Consider the following 21,433-nt stretch of genomic DNA (forward strand, 5'->3'; position numbering starts at 1 on the left):
TTAAAGTATTATTAAATTTCTCTGGATTTTCTAATGGAGCAACAATGTTTGCATGAGTAATAAAATGATTACATATACAACTCATAAATTTTTGTATGTTGACACCATAAAATGTACTTGCCTTCATTTCTGCAAAATTACCAATTACATGGTTATAAATAAGATACTCACATCATTTGTGTTCTAGCTACAATAATGGTTTAAAGAATTAAAAATAAAATGCAATAATATTAAAATGTACAGAATTTGAATTCATTTTTGTCAAAAACTATAAAGTATATATTATTTTTGTTTTCAAAAATCATTATTTTTCTTCTGAAATGTACAAAGTATTTAAAATAAAAGGCAGAAGTCAAGCTATTATTTACTTTATAATTTTATTTCTAAATTATATAAATAAAACTGAAATTTTAAGTCATATTTTGAAAATTTACTAAAAATTTATTAAATATATTTTAAATAAAATTCTTTGAAATTCTAGCATCCCATACCTACTTAGTGGTCAAAGTGAAGTCACTTAGGGTTACAGATGCATTGCACAAGGGCTGACTCCAAATTTCAAGTGACAGAGCTCTTGTTATATTCATGAACAAAGTTTTTGTGTGTGTCCATGTTATATTGATCCCACTAAAGAATACCCCTCTTGCCTGTGTCTAAGGGCAATACAAAATAATTATATTTATGGGTCATTGTATCCGTCTTCAATAGCTACTGTAACAAATGATCATAAACACGGTAGCTAAAGGCAGCACAAATTAGAGTTGTGTAACTAAGTCTCACACTGACTGATATCACTGGGCTAAAATCAAGGTATTGCCAGAGCAACATTCCTCCTGGAGGCCCTAGGAGGAAAACCTTTTCCTTGCTTTTTCTACTTTCTAGAGACTGCCCGAATTTCTCGGCCCTTGGCCCACCTTCCTGCATCTCCACAATAAGCGGCACAGCATCTCTCTAACCCTGCTTCTGTCATTACACTTTTCTCTGACCTTCACTGCTTCTCTCTTTCATTTTTAAGGAGTCCCATGACATTGTTAACCGCATAAACCAGGATAATCTCCCTATCTTAAGGTCAACTGATTAGTACCTTAATTCCATCTGCAACTTAATTCTCACTTGCCATTTAGCCTAATAAACTCACAGATTCCAGTGTTTAGGGTGTGGACTTAACTGGTTGAGCCATTATTCTGTCTACCACCGACAGGGTAAGCTAAATTATGCTGTGATAACAAATGAACGAAAATTCCAAAATTTTAGTGACTTATAATAACAAAGATGTATTTCCTAGTTTGGCTGCATGTCCCTCTCGAGTCAGCAGGGAGTCTTTGCTCACCGTATTTCATAAGAGACCCAGGCTGAAGGAGCGGCCGCCATCTTGAACATAGCTAACTGATGTGCCAGACAGAATAAAGAACTCTCGTGGAACACCCACTCGCAATTCAGTGCTTGGTCCATAAAGCAACATATGTCACATCTGCTCAGAACTCACTGTTCAGAACTTGTCTCTTGAGTCCACCCAACCTCGGGGTATTCAGCCAAGATAATCTTATTTTGTGCCTTAACAGGGAAAATCTGTAAGCATTTGGGGAACAACATTAGGAACCATCATCCACTTGTTACATATGCAAATGCTAGATAAATAGAATAAAATGTAATTGATAGCTGAGCTTACAAAAATGAAAGTGAAAGCCTCGAAGCCAGAAATGAAATCCAGAATCACGAAAATGGGAGTTATTGCTGCAACTACTTTGAAGATGGGAGAAGGAAGCAGGGAATGATTCGTTAGATCCAATTAAAACTGAGGGGCTGATATTTAATAACTTCACGGGGAGGTAAGAGAGGGACAAAAGAAAGAGGAGGGCAAAGGAGGTGAGATTTGTGCACTAATCCAGAATCCCTAAAATGATGTACCATTTACAAAAGAACCAGGGGAAAATTCTATTCACTGAAAAAGAAAAATCATGTTTCTACCCATGCTCTAGAGGGGGAGGTAGAAGTGTCCCTGAAAAGATCCAGCCGTGTGTTAAATTCCCCCACTCTAAATATGGATTTGCTTTTTTCTCCTTTTATTGCTATATATTTTTGTTTTATATGTTTTAAGGTTCTTTTGTTAGGCCCATGCATATAAAAATTTATATCATGATGTTGTGTTGATCCTGTCATCATTATCAAATGTTTCTTCTTATGTTTAGTAATACTTCCTGTCTTAAAGATTGCATTGTTTGATATTAATATAGCTACAGCAACATCTTAGGTTAGTGTGTATTTAATACCTCTTTTACTATATTTTCCACCTTTCTTTAACCTTAGATTTTAATTTTGTGCCTTTTAAGCCACATGTACTTTGTTGTACTTTTAATGTACTTTTGCAATTAGAATATCTACCAAATACTTGTGTGTGAAAAAAGGACACCATTACCACATTAAAAACCAAGCCACAGACTGAGAGACATTATTACAATATATATCATAGGCAATATATAGAAGTCCTACAAATAAAAAAAGAAACAGACAAATACCCTCATGGGAAAATGAGCGAAGTACATGAACAGGTAATGTATTGAAGATGTAACGCAAATGGCCAACAAGAAAAAGTTGAGAAGCTTCCGTAGTTATCAGAGAAATGTAGATTAAACCCGCTTTGAAATACCATTGCACAACTGTCAGATTGGCATTTATTTTTAAAACTCTGGTAACTCCAAGGGGCTGGTGCAGACGTAGAGAAACAGAAAAACATATATAGTGCTGATGGAGCTTAAATTGGTACAATTACTTTGGAAAGCAATGTGAAAACACAAAAGTAATTTGTAGGTGTGCATCCCCTGGAAAATAATTCCACCTTGTTACCCATCCTAGAGAAATTTTAAGGCATTCCTAAGGAAGCATGGAATAGGGTTTTCACTATTTAATCCATAATACTTTGAAATTTGGAACAAACTAATTGCCTATCAGTACGGAAGTAAACAATGGATAAATAAATAGAATACAATAGTTGAAAATTTTAAAACTGCACCAAAGCACATCAATGCATCAACATGGATAAAATCTCAAAATACAACATTATAAATGAAAGAAAAATAAGTTCCAAAAGCATTAGGGCCATATGACATTATGTATGTATGGTTTTCAAACACCCAAGACAATTCTTCATATTGTCTAAAAATACATATATATGTTGTCAAAGTATGGAATTGAATACATACCAACTGAAGACAACTGATTGAATGTGGGAATGAATAAGGGTCAGAAATTAAGGTTGGGCTTCAGCTGTGTCTACAAATCTTCATTATTTATTTTTTGGAATGAGAAGGCACCTCAAGCAAATTTAGCAAATCAAGAGCAACTTTAAAATTTTAATGAGGTGCCCATGGACATGAGGATTATTATTTTATTTACTGTTTTCAAATGTTTGAAATATTTTGATTAAATAGTTCTTTAAAAAATAAAATGTTTCTTAGCATTATGGGTCTTCATAATAAAGTACACATATAGAATAGATCAGTTTTTCAGCTTATGTAGCAGAGACAACAATAGATATAAAAATAAATTTCAAATCTAACAGTAAAAATAAATGAACCCTATTTCTAAATTTCATATCCATCCTACTGCTATTTCAGAGATAGTTCCCATGAATGTTTATGTTCTCATGGTGCAAATAAATGTACAAGTAGATATTTAAACAAATAATATAAAGAGACAAGATAAAAACTGGCTCAACTTAAAAGAAGTAAGGGCATTCAGGCACTAAAACTAAAAAGATTGCCTTCATTAGGCAACAAATTTGCCTTAAAGATTTTTAGCCACTGATACAACTTGGAATATAGACACTGTTGGATAGATTCTGTTTTAGGAACACAGGAAGACTGAAAATCTACAGAAACAATTTTTTTCCTAAAATTCAAGGGGACTTTATCTCATGGTTTTTCTTACCTAAATCATTAAGCAACCTAACAATACTTACAACCGCAGTTTTTTAAAAGCTATAGAAAGACTGTTTGGCAAAATGCTTCTTTTGTAGACTTAATCCTATAACTGAGGTCTTTGTGATTACAAATATTTCATCCTCCCCTTACAAGGTTTTTCCCATTCCCTTACTTAAAAGCCATCTAAATGTTATAGAATTTTCCAGGAATGAGTTAAGGATCTCTCCTGTGAGTTTCCATAGAATGCTATACCTTCCTAATCACAGCATTTTCCACACTGTAATTCCCTATGTACTTGTGGGCATTTGCCCCAATCTCAGATCATACTCAGATTGGTCACCCTTTTATATCAGTACCTAACACAGCACCAGTCATCAAATCTGTGCTCAAATATTCATTGGTTCATAGTTTCGTCCATTCATATAGTCTCATTAGACTATAGTCTCCATTTCCTTTTTTTTTCAGTTTCTACTGGTTCTGGAGGGAAACCAGTACAGTGGTAATATAGAGAAATAAAAACAGTAAAATAAATGAATAAATAAGTATAACCAGTTATTTTGTGGCCCACATTGTCCTCTCCTTTACCTTTTGCCTTCTGGCTATTTCTTATATTTGATTGGAGTAGATAAGAAGTGGGGTCCAGATCCCAAACCAAAGCAATATTCGTGGGGTACACATCTGGGAACTTCCAGAAGTATCCACTTCAGCATACAATGACACATACACATCCAAAGAAAAATAAAGTTATTTCTATGCATAGAGGCCCACACAAAATCTACTTCAAGAATAGTCAGATTATTAATGAAGTAGGTTTTTATTTGATTGGGTTGCCTAGAATTGAACCACAACCATTTTCTATTTCAAATACGAAGGCAGAGACTTGTACTTACTACATATGCACGTTTTCAGTAGGGTATTCCAGAAGTTGCTGAGATAGCAGAAACCACAGGAGTTTCTGCAGAGTAATCAGGCATAGGCCAGAGAAGTGCGTTCTTTGGGAGTCATCAGGAGATAAGGCTTGAACAGCCAGCACACACTTTCATACCCTCAGGAGCGTGAACTGTTGTAAAACTTTGTCAGGCAAGTACTCTCCGGTCTCAGGGCACATGGCCAAATGCAGCAGGATTCTGACTCAGCAACAGTGTGAGAAAAGTACACTTTTTCCTGATTCGGGCCCCCACGTCAAAATCTGGACAGTCCTGTAGGACAAGACCAGCAATTTCAGTGGCATATGTCTAAGTGAATTCTGATCTTTCAAATACCAGTTAGAGTTTAGGGCAACATCAGTAGAAATCTAACCTCTCAAGGACGTGTGCATAGGAAAGCAGATGGCTTGCAACAGACTGTTTAATCCCAAATCAAATAACAGAATCAGCACTTCAGGATGACTGCTTATATAGACACTTTTGTCAGATAATGTGGCTGAGAGCTATACTTCCCACACAGTGAGCCCCATCAAGCGTTTGTGACACACTGATTGATCAGTGGCAAATTCATTAAGCTTACACGGCAAACAGTGAGCTGTAGACTGCATAGTAAACACTGTCCCAGACTGACAGGAATTTACATAAAAAGATGACAAGACATTAAGCTTTTGGTATATAAAGCCCTTTTTGTTGTTTGTTGCCTCATTTTTTCATATAGACTGCAGGAAGATGGAAGAAAGCTTGACAGTGAAGCCTGAAGGTGGGAAATATCCCTTCTTGCTTTAGCACAATTGAGAAAGATTTCCATAAAGACAGCAGTGAAAATGTTTCCAAATTAGCCACTTCTGGTATAAATCATCTGTATAAATCTTTCCATCAGGGGAAATAAGTCACTGACAAAGCTGTTCCTAGGAGGTGAGGCTTTCTTTGGGTTTCTGGAATGGTGGTTATGGTTCACTGGAATCTCTACATTTTTTAAATTAAGGCAATCCCAGACTTTTCTCTTCTTTTTAAGGGAAAATGTAAATAGAGGAAGGTGATAGCATAGAATCACTTCCCAAAATGTGCCCTCCGTGTTATACTAAAAAAAAAAAAAAAAAAAAAAAAAAAATTAAAAAGAGTAGGAGTGATTATATGTCAAAAGAATTTAAGAAATATTGTCTTAAAAATGTTAAAAAAGATTCATGTTCCTACAGGACTTCCCATAACTTTGAGTAAGCCGGTGTGAATTTGAGTCTTTAAGAGAAGACATTGTACGCAGTATTTCCCAAGATTATTTGAGCACAGGTGTGTGTGTGTGTGTGTGTGTAAGATCTTGAAAGACTAAAAGTTCCATGGGATGCACTTTTTGAAATGTTGATAATCGTTTGTACCTTTAACAAACAGTGGTTTCTGCTTTTCAATACATTCATTTTGAAGTTAAGCCATTTTCTTTCCTCTGGTTTAGACGTGCCAATAGATACTTGGACTTTACAGCAACCTAGTAGTTGAGATGGAAGAAGAAAGATATGGAGGCAAGAATGTGGAAGATTGCAATAGTTGGAGCAGAAATAAAAGAAAATAAAAGAAAGTAGATTGGGGTCTTGGTGGTGGAAACCAAAAAAGAAGAAACTAGCTTTTCAAACATTATAAAAGAAAGAAATGGCAGGACATAGAAAGGTCCTAGACACAAGGTAGAAAGAGAGATAATCAAAGATGGACTCAAGGTTGTAACCCTGGGTGATAGGAGAGCTGTCGTGCTGCTAGCAATAATGGAAAGTAGAAGAGGAAAAATGATAAGCCTGGACTATTATTATGGCATGTTTTAACTGAAGGGGCACAATGAAGGAGGTTTTTATATGTGAAGGAAAAAAATTCAAAATCAAACACAAATTTATAAAATGTAAAAAAAAAATTAAACATTTCTCAAGCAAGTATCAGATCCATCTAAAACAGAATTTTATTTTTTGTTCAGACATGTATGGCTAATTGATTTGGTTACTGCATAATGTTTTTGTTTTCTCCTTCACCTCTGTTCACTGATATGTTAGTTCTCATCATAACAGTAAGACGCACATACTGTGTATACTACAGAGTAAAGGCATATATGCTTACAATTACATATATACAAATGCAAATACATACCTTTTGTATATATATATAAAAAAAACAACATAAATTTGACCCATACATTCAAGTTGCCCTAGCTGAGAAGGCAAAGGTAGTCTTGGGGAAAAATCTGAAAATTTAGCACTGTCAAAGAGTTTTGATTCAATTTGCTAGTCTAATAGAGATGAGAATGACAAAAAGTCTTTATTCGCTTGAAGAGCCTCAGGGTTTTCAGTACCATTGAAATGCTGTCCTCAACTCAAGTACTTTTCATGTATCAGAGAAGTGGCAAATTTAACAAAGCCTGCACTAATGTTTTGTATTTCTATTCTAAGGAAAATGCTTCAGAAGGTAAACATGAGTATTCAATAATATTGCAACTAGAGACAATGGTAAAGGCTTCTGTTTCATAATATATTGATAAGTAAATCATTTTAAAAGAAGCACACAGTACTGTTGAACACTGAAAGGCTAACCCCAACATAAAATAGAGATTGCTCAAGTACCTTTGTTTATTTTCTGTGATAATATAAAAAACGTTGGCATCCATATGTTTTTGTAAACAGTAGATATTTCGTGTAGATAAGTTAATACTTGAACACAATATGAATAGCAAATCCAAACTATTATTACCGGAGCAATTTTTAACACTATCCAGAGTAATGAATTCCCAAATAACAAAAAGAAAATGAAGGCAGAGTAACAAGTTCTCTTTGAAGTAATTGCAGAGAACCTAAAAGATTCAAGTCCAGAAATTGCGTTTTATGCAAAAAATTGCATCTTTATCATGTCTTTAATAAACGAAACTGCATGTGTCATTTATAAGGGTTGGGTACTGGGGAAATGTCACCTTGCCACAGAATAGTTAAGAGCATGGCCTATATGATTAAGCAGACATTGGTTTAAGTTGTTGCTGTCTGACATATTAGCAGTGTGAATTTGGGCACATTCTTTTACTACATAGTGAAAGGTTTCAGGCTGACACCTTCACTAAGATGGTGATAAGTAGAGACCATAGGAGTTAAATGCCAGTAAATACATATATCTCACATCTTCTTTATCCAGTCATACACTGATGGACATTTAGGTTGTCTTTGTATCTTGGCTACTGTGAATAATGCTGCAGTGATATTCCATTGTATATATGGACCACATTGTCTTTATCCATTCACCTATTGTAGGGCATCTAGGCAGAGAAAGTCAATTATCATATGGTTTCACTTATTTGTAGAACATAAGGAATAGCATGGAGGACATTAGGAGAAGGAAGGGAAAAATGAAGGGGGAAAATCAGAGGGGGAGACAAACCAAGAGAGACTATGGGCTCAGGGAAACAAACTGAGGGTTCTAGAGGGGAGGGGGTGGGGGGATGGGTTAGCCTGGTGATGGGTATTAAAGAGGGCACGTACTGCATGGAGCACTGGGTGTTATCCGCAAACAGTGAATCACGGAACACTACATCAGAAACTAATGATGTAATGTAAGGTGACTAACATAACGTAAAAAATAATAATAATAAAAGAAAAGAAAAGAAAAAAAATGCTGCAGTGAACATGAGAGTACAGATAATCGCTTTGATGTCCTGTTTTCATTTCCTTTGGATAAATACCCAGAAGTGGGATTGCTGGATCATATGGTAGCTCTATTTTTTAATTTTTTGAAGAACTTCCATACTTTTTTCCATAGTGGCTAATGCAATTTACATTCCCACCAACAGTACATAGGAGTTCCCTTTTCTCCACATCCTTGCCAACACTTTTTATTTCTTGTTTTTTTGATAATAACCATTCTGACAGATATGAGGCAGTGGACCTCGAGGATATTAAGCTAAGTGAAATAAGTCAAACAGAGAAAGACATATACTGTATGAACTCACCCATATGTGAAATCTAAAATACTTGAACTCATAGAGAATACAATGGTGGTTACCAGGGGCTGGGGGGGGTGGGAGAGATGGAAGGACGTTTGTCAGAGTACAAACTTCCAGTTAGAAGATGGATAAGTTCTGAGCATAAAAGGAACAGCATTATGATTATACTTAACAATACCATACTATTTACTTGAAAGTTGCTAAGAGAGTAAATCTTAAATGTTCTCACCCCAGAAAAAGAAATGATAACCATGTGACACGATGAAGATATTAGCTAACACTACAGTGGTAATCACAGTGCAATATATGTGTATCAAATCAACACATTGTACACCTTAAACTTACACAATATTTTGTCAATTATATCTCAATAGAGCTGGGGAAAAAAAAGAGGCAAGGGTTTCGGTTCTACCCAAACAGCCAGAGACTGATGATTATGCTGTTTTGTCTTCATATAGAGTAAAGACAAAAATATATTATGGACATAGACACTGGCCCCAGACTACTAAGATTTGACTGCTGGCTCTGACATTTGCTCACTTGGTGACCTAGGACAAGTTATTTAACCTCTTTGTAAAATAGGGAAAATAATAGAATTGGCCTCATAAATCTTCCTTGTGTGTGTGTATGCATAAAATGAGTCAATACATAATGAAGTGTTTAGAACAGTGCCCAGAACTTAGTACCTAGTACTTTACTACTGTGTAACAAGGGTCAACACTTGTAGAGACCTTGTGCAAGGTGACTCAACCAGTAAACTGGAGTAAGGGTACAACCTAGGACAAAACCTGCAACTTCAACACATCTGACCTATATTAGGAATTCTCTTAGTTTTGGTACCTATGGCTCCCATGGGCCTCAATTACTTCGTGTATGAATTGAGGGGATTTTATTATCAGATGTAAATGCATGGCATTCCCCACCTAATCCTGCCTTCTGACACCTCACATCCCACCAAAAATATTAACAAACAGTTTTAATCTGTAGAGACACTTTGATGATCTTCAACTGGATCTCCGAATACCTGTAAGCTCAGTCCACTAGGCAGCTGCTAATCATTAGCTCAATAAAGATTTACTAAGTGAAAGTCTCTTGTATTCTTTTATGATATATAAGTGTTTTATTTTAGAACTGTTTAAGATTTACAGAAAAATTGCAAAGGCGGTACAGAGTTCCCATACAATCCACACCCTATTTTCCCTATTATTAGCATAGTACATTAGTATGACACATTTGTTACAATTAATGAGCCAAAATTGATACATTATTAACCAAAGTTTAATTCCTTATATTTTACCTAATGTTCCAGGATATCCCATCCTGGATACTAAATTACATTTGGAAGATATGTCTTCTTAGGTTCCTCAGACTTTACTTGTTTATGATGACCTAGACATTTTGAAAAGTACTGGTCGGTTATTTTGTAGAACCACCCCTAAATGAGGATTCATCTGATCTTTTCCTCATGATTACACAGGGATTTTGTGTTTGAGGGAGAAAGAACACAGAGGTAAAGTGCCATTTTCATAACATCATATCAAGAGTACATACTATCAGCATGATTTATTACTGTTGATATTAATCTTGATTACCTAGCTGAGGTAGTGTTTGTCAGGTTTCTCCACTGTAAAAGTCTTCCTCTTTTCCCTTTGTATAGTCTATTCTTTGAAATGAAGTCACTATGCACAGGCCACATTTAAAAAGTGGGCAGTTAAGCTCCACTTTCTTAAGGGCAGAGTAAGCACAAAAATTATTTGAAATTCTTCTGCTTAAGAATTTTGGCTATTCTCCATTTATTTATTAACTCAATCATTTATTTGTATCATATGGACTCGTGGATATTTATTTTATATTGCAGGTTATAATTCATTCCTACTTAACTTTGTTGCTGAAATGGCACCAAATTTGCCTTTGGATACTCTTTCTGCTGCATCCTACAGCACATACCCTTGGATATACACCCATCAAATGGGTCCTTTCTTCTTGTCCTTTCTTGGTGTTGTTTTAGACTATTTCCTTACTTTCTTTTGCTACAATATAATCAAGGTTCAATATTTATATTTTCTGTACTAGTCCTAGAATCAGCCCTTTCTCAAAAATCCCCAGGTCCTTATATTGGAGATATGCATTAGAAAACAAGAAGTGGGTGTTAGGTGCATATTAATATTGAGGTGTTATTGCCTCTAGTTCCTCTGAGTTAACAAAGCAAGGGAATAAATATTTGTGTATACTAACCCATGTTTATACAAATATCTATAAATATTTCTCTTTTGCTGCCAGCAAGGTGGGAGACCTCAAGGCTTCCAAGGAATGCCAAGTGCTATACGCCAGTCTGGGCCCCGTCCCGCTCTTCGCCTTCTGGCTCCAACTAGTAATGCTCCGGCCTCTCGCAGCCTCCCTACTACCGCTCAGAGAGTCGGGTCTGAGTGCCCGGACCGCTTGGCTGTGGACTTTGGTGGGGCTGGCGCCGCCCAGCAAGGGCTGACTGACAGCTGCCAGTCTGGAGGTGTTCCCCCAGTCGTGCAGACCTTAGCACCTCGTGCTGCTGTCGCTGCTACTGCCCCTCAGGCTGTCGCACCTTACAAATACGCCTCCAGTGTCCGCAGCCCTCACCCTGCCATCCAGCCCTTTCAGGTGCCACAGCCTGCGGTCCACGTGCAGGGGCAGGAGACACTGACCGCCTCCATGCTGGCCGCAGCACGCCCCCCAGGAGCAGAAGCAGATGCTGGGAGAACGTTTGTTCCCGCTCATCCAAACCATGCATTCAAACCTGGCTGGGAAAATCACGGGCATGCTGCTGGAGATCGACAACTCTGAGCTGGCTGCACATGCTCGAGTCCTCCGAGTCGCTCCGCCCCAAGGTGGATGAAGCTGTGGCGGTTCTGCAGGCTCATCATGCCAAGAAAGAAGCTGCCCAGAAGGTGGGCGCTGTTGCCGCTGCTAGCTCTTAGCCAAGGAAAAAACGATTCAAAAGCCAAATAACCCCTCCTGGAATTCAGCTCAAGGTTTGAAGATTTCTAGCGTGTCCTATGGACCTGAACACCAAGAACCACAAACTGGAAATTTAATAGGTTATTTTGTATCAAAAGGTCAATTATGAAGCACCTAGAATTTTTCAATTAAAAGAATATATTCTCTGGGTTCTACTATGGCCCAGACAGTGTTAACTTTTTTTTCTATTGTGGGTTTTGATTTTTCCCCCAGAAATTGGTTTTATTTGATGAACCCAAGTCTTAAGTTTCTCAATAAAGAAAAAAAATCTCCATTAAAAAAAAAAAATCTATCTATAGTATCTATAGTAAGCCAAACGTGAGTTCGTATGATATCTCTAACTCTAAAGCATTACCACATGGATCATTCTAGCCTTTTCTCATTGCTTATCTGTAATCTCTCATTAAAACAATGAGAAACCTAGCTGCCATCATCTGCCATCCATGTACCTAATTATTCAATTCCAGCATATACGTATATCGGTTTCGGGATTGTTGACCTTACCCTCGTAAGACACAACTATATCAACTAGAGTACGGTACTTATGTACACCTGCTTTTGTCTTTTGTCCTACAGACTCCATTTGTTTCCAAAGTTACTTAGTTCACCATCTTTTCTCCGTATATTTCAGTGAAAATGATTTGTACATCCGTAAAACAGTTGAACTGTTTTGGCACTTTCTGCATTCCGTCCATGGATCTCCTGGCCTCTTAAGTGATTTTTTTTTTTTTAATTTGTATACATTAAGATTCACTGATATGATGTAAAGATCTTTGGGTTTTGACAAATGTGTAGTGTCATGTAGCCACCATTAGAGTTTCAAACAAAATAGTTTCAGCATCCTAAAAGATACCCTGTGCTTCACAAGTTCAAACCCTGTGCCCTCTGCACCCTGGCAAATACTGATATTTTAATCATCTCTATAGTTTTATCTTTGCCAAATATCACATACTTGGAATCATAGAGTACACAGTCTCTTAAGACTGTTTTCTTTCACTTAACAATATGTATTTACAATTCGTCCATGTCTTTATGTGGCTTGATGACTCATTTCTTTTTATAACTTTTATTGTATGGATGTACGGACAACAAAAAGAAGTAAAAGGCATCCAAATCAGCAAGGAAGAAATCATTATATGGATGTATATACTACAGTATTATCCATTCATCTCTTGAAAGGTATCTTGGTTCTTCCAATTTGGTGTGATTATGATTCCTATAAATATTATTCAGGTTTCCATGTAGACATAAATTTTCAAATCAGTTAGGTGACTACCTAGGAGCATAATTTCTGAATTATCAGATAAAACTATATTTAGCTTTGCAAGAAACTGCCAAACTGTGTTCCAAAGTAGCTGTACTTATTTGCATCCTTACCGTCAATGAGCAAGAATTATTATTGGTCCATGGGTCATCAGAATTTGGTTGTAAGCTTTTAGACTTCAATTATTCTAACAGGGATATAATGGTGTCTCATTGTTTTGATTTTCAAATTCCTAATAACAAACGATGGTAAGCAGCTTTCATGTGATTATTTTTCCATCTGCATATATTCTACATTTTCTCTGTTTTCTATTTCTCCAATTCTACATTTTTTCTGAGTCCCTGTCTGAGTAGTTAAGGAAAGGAAATTATTCAGGTACATTTCAGTTTATTTTATTTTTGAATAAACTTTATTTTTTAGAGCAACTTTAGGTTCACAGCAAAATTGAACAGCAGGTACAGAGATAACCTATATACTCCCTGTTCCCCCCACACATGCAGAGGCTCTCTCATTATCAACATTGCCACCAGAGTGGCACATTTGTCACAACTGATGAACACAAATCAGATCTTTTTAGTGAGATTTCTGTTTAGATCTTTTGATCATTTTTTAATTGTGCTGTTTTCTTATTGCTGAGTTTTAAGAATTCTTTATATATTTTGGGTAATAGTCCTCTATCAGGTATGTGTTTGCAAATACTTTTTCCCAGATTGAGACTTTTCATTCCCTCAAGAGTAGTTTTTGCAAAGTAGGAAATTTTCTTTTTTTTTAAAGATTTTATTTATTTATTCGTGAGAGACAGAGAGAGAGAGAGAGAGAGAAGCAGAGGGAGCAGCAGGCTCCCCACTGAGCAGGGAGCTCGATGCGGGACTCGATCCCAGGACCCTGGGATCATGACCTGAGCCGAAGGCAGACGCTTAACCATCTGAGCCACCCAGGCGCCCAAGGAAATTTTCTTTTTAATAAAGTACAACTCATCAAGTTTATTTTTTATTCATGGATTATGCTTTTGGTGTTGTATTAAACATTCAAATTCATCAAGATCTAATATTTTTCAAGTAGTTTTATAGTTTTGTATTTTATATTTATTTTATACATTTTGCATTGATTTATGTGAAACATCTGAAGTATGTGTCTAATTTTATTGGTATATAGACATCAAACTCTTCTGGCATCATTTATTGAGAAAGATGATTTTTCCATTGAATTGCCTTTGTTCTTATTCAAAGATCAGGTGAGTATAATTGTGTGGATCTTCTGATCTCTCTAGTATGTTCCGTTGATCCATGTGTCTATTCTTTCGCTAATATCATGCTGTGTTGATTACTGTACCTTTAGAGTAAGTCTTGAATTTTGGTAGTGTGAATCCTCCAACTTTGTTTTCCTTCATCTTTGGTATTGTGCTGGCTCTTCTAGATCATTTGCCTTTCCATGAAAATTTTAGAATCAATTTCTCAATATACAAAAAAAAAAAATAGCTTGCTGGGATTTTGATTGGAATTGTGTGGATCTGTAGATCAAGTTGGGAAGAATTTCATCTTAACAATATTGAGTCTTCTGATCCATGATCAAATACTATCTTTCCTTTTGTTAGTTCTTTTGATTTTTTTCTTTTAGAGTTTTGTAGCTTGACATATAGGTTTGTGCATATTTTGTCAGATTTATTTTTAAATATTCATGGAGGCATTGGTGCTATTGTTGATGTTCTTTTTTAAAATTTCAAATTCCAATACTTCATTTATGGAATGTTTGAAAGTAATTGACTTCTATATATTTACTTTTATATATTAATCCTGTGGCCCTGATAGAGTGGCATATTCATTACTGGAGGTTTTTTTGGGATGTTCTGCATAGACAATAATATCATCTGCAAATTAAGACAGTTTGATTTCTTCCTTAGAGATTCATATACAATTTATTTCCTTTTCTTATCTTATTGCACTAGTAGGATTTCTCGTATGGTGTTAAAGAGAAATACTAAGGGAAGACATTCTGTCCTTGTTACAAATCTTAGGAGGAAACCATACTGTTTTTCACCATTAAGCATGATGTTAGTAGTGGGTTTTTCATAGGTTTTTTTTTTTTTTATCAAGTTAAAGAAATTCCCTTCATTTCCCAGTTTGCTGAAATTTTTTTTTTTTTTTTACTGTGAATGGGTGATGAATTTTGTCAAATGCCTTTTCTCCATCAATTGATATGATCATATTATTTTTCCCTTAGCTTATTGATATTGTTGATTACACAGATTGATTTCAAATATTGAACCAACCTTGAATATCAGGAATAAATTCCACTTGGTCCTAGTGAATATTGACTTTTATAGAATGAATATTCCATTTAACAGCAGAATATACATTCTTCTGAGGCTCTCATGAACTATTCTGCAAGATAGACTATATTCTTGGCCATAGAATACAGTTGAACAAATTTAAAAAGATAGAAATGATACAAAATATATTCTCAGACCACAATGGAATTAAACTAGGAATCAATGGCAGAAAGATAGCAGGAAAAATCCTAAAATATTAGTAACCAACATATTTCAGAATAACATCTGGGTCAAATAAGAAGTCTCAAGAGAAAGTGAAGAAATATTTTGAACTAAATATGAATATAACTTATCAAAGTCATGGACTACAACAAAAAACTTGGCTTAGAACTTATAGCCCTAAACACTTATCTTAGAAAAGAATAAAACATTCATATCAATAACCTAAATTCCCACCTTAGAGAAAGAGCAATTGAAACCTAAATCAAGGGGATTTTAAAAGAAAAGAATAATAAAATTAGAGCAGCAGCCAGTGACATCAAAAACAAAAAAAGTAATAGAGTAAATTAACAAAACCCAAGGTTGGTTATCAGACAAATTGATAAATCTTTAATCAATTTAACCAGGGAAAAAAGAGAGTACAGTAGTTTCTCTTTATTCATGGTTTCACTTCCCATGGTTTCTGTTACCCAAGGTCAACTGCAGTCTTTTCTCAAAATATCAATTATATTTCCTTAATTCTTTTAGTGATTGCCCTCAAATTCCAATACACATTTTTAAATAATTTAAATCTATCTTCAAATAAAACTACACAATTCATGTATAGTATGGGTAGCTTGTATAATACCAGTACCTTATAACACAGTATTTCTAATTTCTCCTTCTCATTTTATATAACTTTCCTGTCAATTATTTATCTCTATGCTATAATCAGCCAATATATTATAACTATTATATTACTCTTAGTAAACAGTTATATATTAGAGCAATTAAGACTAAGAAAACTAAAAGTTTTTTTACTACTTTTATTTATTCCTTCTCTGAGACATTCCTTTCTTTGCATAAATCTGAATTTCTGACTTATATAAATTTCCTTCTGCCTAAAGAATTTCTTACATTTCTTGCAGAGATGGTCTGCTGGTAATGAATTTTATCTGTTTTTGTTTGTCTGAAAAAGCCTTGTATCTATTTTACTTTTGAAGTTTAATTTTATTGAATATAAGGTTCTAGGTTAGTGGGCTTTTTTTCAACACTTTAAATATTTCAGTTTACTGTTTTTGTGGCTGAGAAGTCCCCTATAAGTATTATCTTTGTCCCTCTACTTCTTTGTTTTGCTCTGGCTTCTTTTAATATTTTCTGTTTTTGGTTTTCTGAAGTTTGAAAATAATATGCCCAGCTGTGTTGTTGAAGTTGCTTGTTTGTTTTATTTTGGTTTGGTTTGTTGTCATTTAACCTGTCCTCTGAGCTTCCAAGATCTGTGATTTCATGTCTGTCAGTAATTTTGGAAAACTCTTGGTCATTATTCCTTTAAATATTTCTTCTTTTTTGTTCTTGCTTTCTTCTGTGTTTAAATTACATGTATGTTATACTTTTTAATATTGTTCTGCAATTCTTGGAAGTTCTGTTCTTTTTCTTCCACCACTCTTTTTTCCTTTTGCATTTCAGACTGAAAAGTTTCTATTGACCTGTCTTTAAATAGCCTTTCTTCACTTCATTGTGTCTAGTCTATTGATGAGTCCATCAAAGAAAAGCATTCTTCATTTCTGCTACATGTTTTTTTTAGCATTTCTTTTTTATCTTTTTTAGAGATTCTATCTCACTTTCATCTCTGCTTTCATTACACCTCTGTTCTTGTATGTTTGTTTTTTCCCATTAAACACCTTAACATGATAATAATTATTATTTTTAAATATCTTGTCTGATGAAAATGTTACTGTAGTTATAGGTGCCAGAGACTCTAAATTCCTGTATCATCTTTGTCTTCTGTCTCTTTTCTTGACTTTGGGCTTCTCTAAGTACTCTTCTTCAGAGAATGTCTGTGCCGTACGGCACTTTTAACTGTAATACACTGTATTTCACAATGATTACTCTTCCAATCTTTCAGTTCTTTCGGCTATAATCCATTGTTATTATACAAGAGTCTTGTTGATGAGGTGATAAGATATGGGGAAGTGAAGCATTCTATAATCTTATGATTAAATTTCTGTGTTTAAAAGGCCTGTCTCTTACTGTGACCTTCACAAGTGCTTCTCCAGAGGTACTGCTCTTTTTTTTTTTTTTTTCCTTTCAATATAGGTGAGACAGGAAGGCTAAAGGGGACTAGAGAAACGCCTTTCCCTATCTGGAGTAACCTTCTTATAAAAGTTTTTACTCTTTACCTCTTCCCCTAAGTGACCTGAGGTGACCTCTGAAAATGGTTCGCTATTCACTTGACCCAGAAAACCCTATGAAATCATGTAAATCAAGAGGTTCAAATCTTCATGTTCACTTTAAGAACACACGTGAAACTGCCCAGGCCATCAAGGGTATGCATATGCGAAAAGCCATCTAGTATCTGAAAGACGTCACTTTGCAGAAGCAGTGTGTGCCATTCCGTCACTACAATGGTGGAGTTGGTAGGTGTGCCCAGGCCAAACAGTGGGGCTAGACACAAGGTTGGTGGCCCAAGAATAGTGCTGAATTTTTACTGCCCATGCTTAAAAATGCAGAGAGGAATGCTGAACTTAAGGGTTTAGATGTCGATTCTCTGGTCATGGAGCACATCCAGGTGAACAAAGACCCCAAGATGCGGAGTAGAACATACAGGGCTCATGGTCGGATTAACCCATACGTGAGCTCTCCAGGCCACATCGACATGATCCTTACTGAAAAAGAGCAGATTTTTCCTAAACCAGAAGAGGCGGTTGCACAGAAGAAAAAGATACCCCAGAAGAAACTGAAGAAACAAAAACTTGTGGCCTGGGAGTAAATTCTGCATAGAATAAATGCAAATAAAAATAAAAAGAAAGAAAAAAAAAGGGGGGTTTACCCTTGAAAGTGGCACTTTGTTTCAGTTGCATTTCACAATGATTAAAATTCCCTCGCCTCTACCATAGGTTTAAGGGGATATTTCTCAGCTCTTTATCCTTAGAACCAGGTGGGGTTTTAGAGGTAATAATTCATGAAACTGTGCTCCCCTGCCCCCTGAGACTGTACCCCCAAGGAGTTGCTCACTCTCATGCTTATTCACACTCATCTCCCAGCAATTCATCATTTATGCATACCATTTAAGTGTTTCTAATAGTTATGGCTCCAGTATCTTCTCCTTCAGGTAAACAGATCTCAGCTGTGACTCTCTGCATTCTCTTGTCCCCCCAGATTTTGAGGTGGTGATTTGGCCTGCAAATGTAACTCTCTAGTGGATCCAAGAAAGTGATTGGTTTTCAGTTTGTTCAGCTTTTTTTTTTTTTTTTCTGGTAAGGACAGGAGCAATGGCTTCCAAGCTCTTTACATGTTGGAACTGAAGCTAGAAATCGATGGATATTATTTAGTTAAACATAAACAAGTATGATCTCTAAACTCATGCTTAGCCTAACAAAAGAACATAGATCTTAAAAGGTGCACATATTAATGTGGTAATTTAAAATGGTGACAAGTGCTATAAATGTAAGGAATAGAGTACTATGAAGAATAACAGGTGATTATTTAGATTGGTGTGCAGGGAAGGCTTGTGGGGGGATGAAATAATAAAACTAAGACCTGAAGAATTATTATAAGACCGGGGCGCCTGGGTGGCTCAGTTAGTTAGGCGTCTGCCTTGGGCTCAGGTCATGATCCTGGGGTCCTGGAATCGAGCCCCGCATCAGGAAGCCTGCTTCTCCCTCTCCCAGCTCTACCCCCCCCCACTCTTGCTCTCACTCTCTCTCTCTGTCTCAAATAAATAAATAAAATCTTAAAAAAATGAATTAATAAGATTTAGGGTGTGAGGGAATGGTGTGTAAGAAGGCTTAGAGATGGAAAAGAGCTGGACTCAATTATTTGCCTAATTTAGACTAGAGCAAAAGCAGCCATAGTTCTGACTGGGTTTAGAGTAGTGGGCGGCAGTTTGAGCAGGTGTATTAGGCCGTGCCTGTTAAACAGTATTACTCTATGTGCCTACGAGAGCCATTAAAGAGCGTTAAGTAGTTGTAGTGAAATGATCTCCTCAAGTTAGATTTATTCTTGCTACAGTGTGAAAAACTGATTACAGTGAGGGCAACAGAAATGGAGACACTAATTAAGAAGTCACAGGATTAGTTCAGGAAGTGGATGCTAGTGGCTTCATCCAAATTCATGACAGTACAGAAGGAAAAATAAGTGGACTGTTTCTGGATGCATTTTTGGATATAAAACAACAAGACTGGTAATTACCTTTTAAACAGATTATCAAGGGCCAGTTTCCAGTTCCACATGTAAGGAGCTTGGAAGTCACAACTCCTTCCTACCAATAAGGAAGTGAAAAGCTGAGCAGACTGAAAAATCATCAGCTCTTCCGGGATCTATAAGGGATAAGAGGGCATAGTGAAAGCCTCTGTTCCCAAGATTCAAGATGGAGACAGGAAAACACGGAGTCACGGCTTACTGGAGCAGAGACTCATGAGGGAAAACCTCTGCAGAAACTAGTGCAGGGACAGGAAAACCTGAACTACAATTGATGAACAGCTGGAGGTTCAGTGTGGACAACACTGAGAGTTAAAATCTCCAGGGGGACACATAGAAGGAGTCTCCACATTATTGTGAGAGGTACTTCTAGGAGCTAGACTTTAAGTTCCCACAGTAAATAGTGGAGAAACATCCTTCCATGTTTCCCGTAGGGGAAAGGGAAAGGAGCCATTTTGATTTACACCAGAGCACTCTGTTCTTCTTAACAAGGCCTACACTCAGGAGAAACCAGTTAACCAGAGTCTAACTTTCTGGAGTATTTTTAAAGCCTAACTGACCTGAGAAAAGGGAAATACCCAACTCCAGCCCACTCTAGACATTTCATGTCTCCCGGTGGGGAGGAGAAAAAAACTGAGAAATAATTGTGAATTTCATAGTTCAAAGGCACAGACTTACTGAAAGGCTGGGACTTAATCATTGGACTATAGAATGTGTCCCCTCTTCCAATACCTTACCAACATATTAAAAGGACTATAAAACAGTTCCTTTTACCTGCAAAGCATACCAAAAGGCACAAAATACAATATGAAGAGAAGAGTAAGCATCAGAATCAGACAGGGCAGGAATTATCAGATTAAGAATTTAAGATGATTATGATTAATATGCTAAGTGCTCTAATAAATAAAGTAGACAGCATGAAAGAACAGATGGGCAATGCAAGCAGAGAAATGTAAATCCTAATAAAGGACCAAAAAGAAATGCTAGACATTTCTAAATGCTAAAACACTGTAACAGAAATGAAGAATGCCTTTGATGGGCTTACTAGTACACTGGACATGAGTGAGGAAAGAATCTCTGCACTTGAGGATATATAAATAGAAACACTGGAAACTGAAAAACAAAGAGAATAAAGATTAAAGAAAACAGAAAAGAATATCCAAGGACTGTGAGAAAACTACAAAAAGGTATAACATATGCATAATGTGAATGCCGGAAAAATAAGAAAGAGAAAAAGAAACAGAAGAAATATTTGACATAATAACAACTGAGAAATCCCCCAAATTCATTTCAGACACCATACCACAGATCCAGGAAACTCAGAGAACATCAAACAGGATAAATGCCCAAAAAACTACATCGAGGCTATCATTTTAAAACTACTAAAAATCAAAGATAAAGAAAAATCCTGAAAGAAGCCAGAGGAAAAAAATAAAACCTTACTTAGGGAGGAACAAAGGTTAGAATTATATCCACCTTCTCAAAAACCATGCAAGCAAGAGGAGAGTGAAGTGAAATATTTTAAGTATGGGGAGAAAAAAACCACCAACCAAGAGTTTCGCACCTACAAAATTATACTTTAACAGTGAAGAAGAAACAACGACTTCTTCAAACAAATGTTGAGAGATTTTGTTCCAGTAGACCTATCTTGCAAGAAATGTTAAAAGATGTTCTTTAGAGAGGAGACAATATAGGCCCAAAACTCAG

The 21,433-nt window shown here is 36.0% G+C and overlaps 2 pseudogenes; both read left to right on the plus strand.

Moving 5' to 3' along the window:
- Positions 1-11,906, plus strand: part of LOC113920364 — a 72,754-nt pseudogene extending 60,848 nt beyond the window's left edge.
- Positions 11,907-17,728: 5,822 nt separating this feature from the next.
- On the plus strand, positions 17,729-18,296 carry LOC118356860 (annotated as a pseudogene).
- The last annotated feature ends 3,137 nt before the right edge of the window (positions 18,297-21,433 follow it).

This window comes from Zalophus californianus, chromosome 3 (assembly GCF_009762305.2).
Source record: "Zalophus californianus isolate mZalCal1 chromosome 3, mZalCal1.pri.v2, whole genome shotgun sequence".
Lineage (NCBI taxonomy): Eukaryota > Metazoa > Chordata > Mammalia > Carnivora > Otariidae > Zalophus > Zalophus californianus.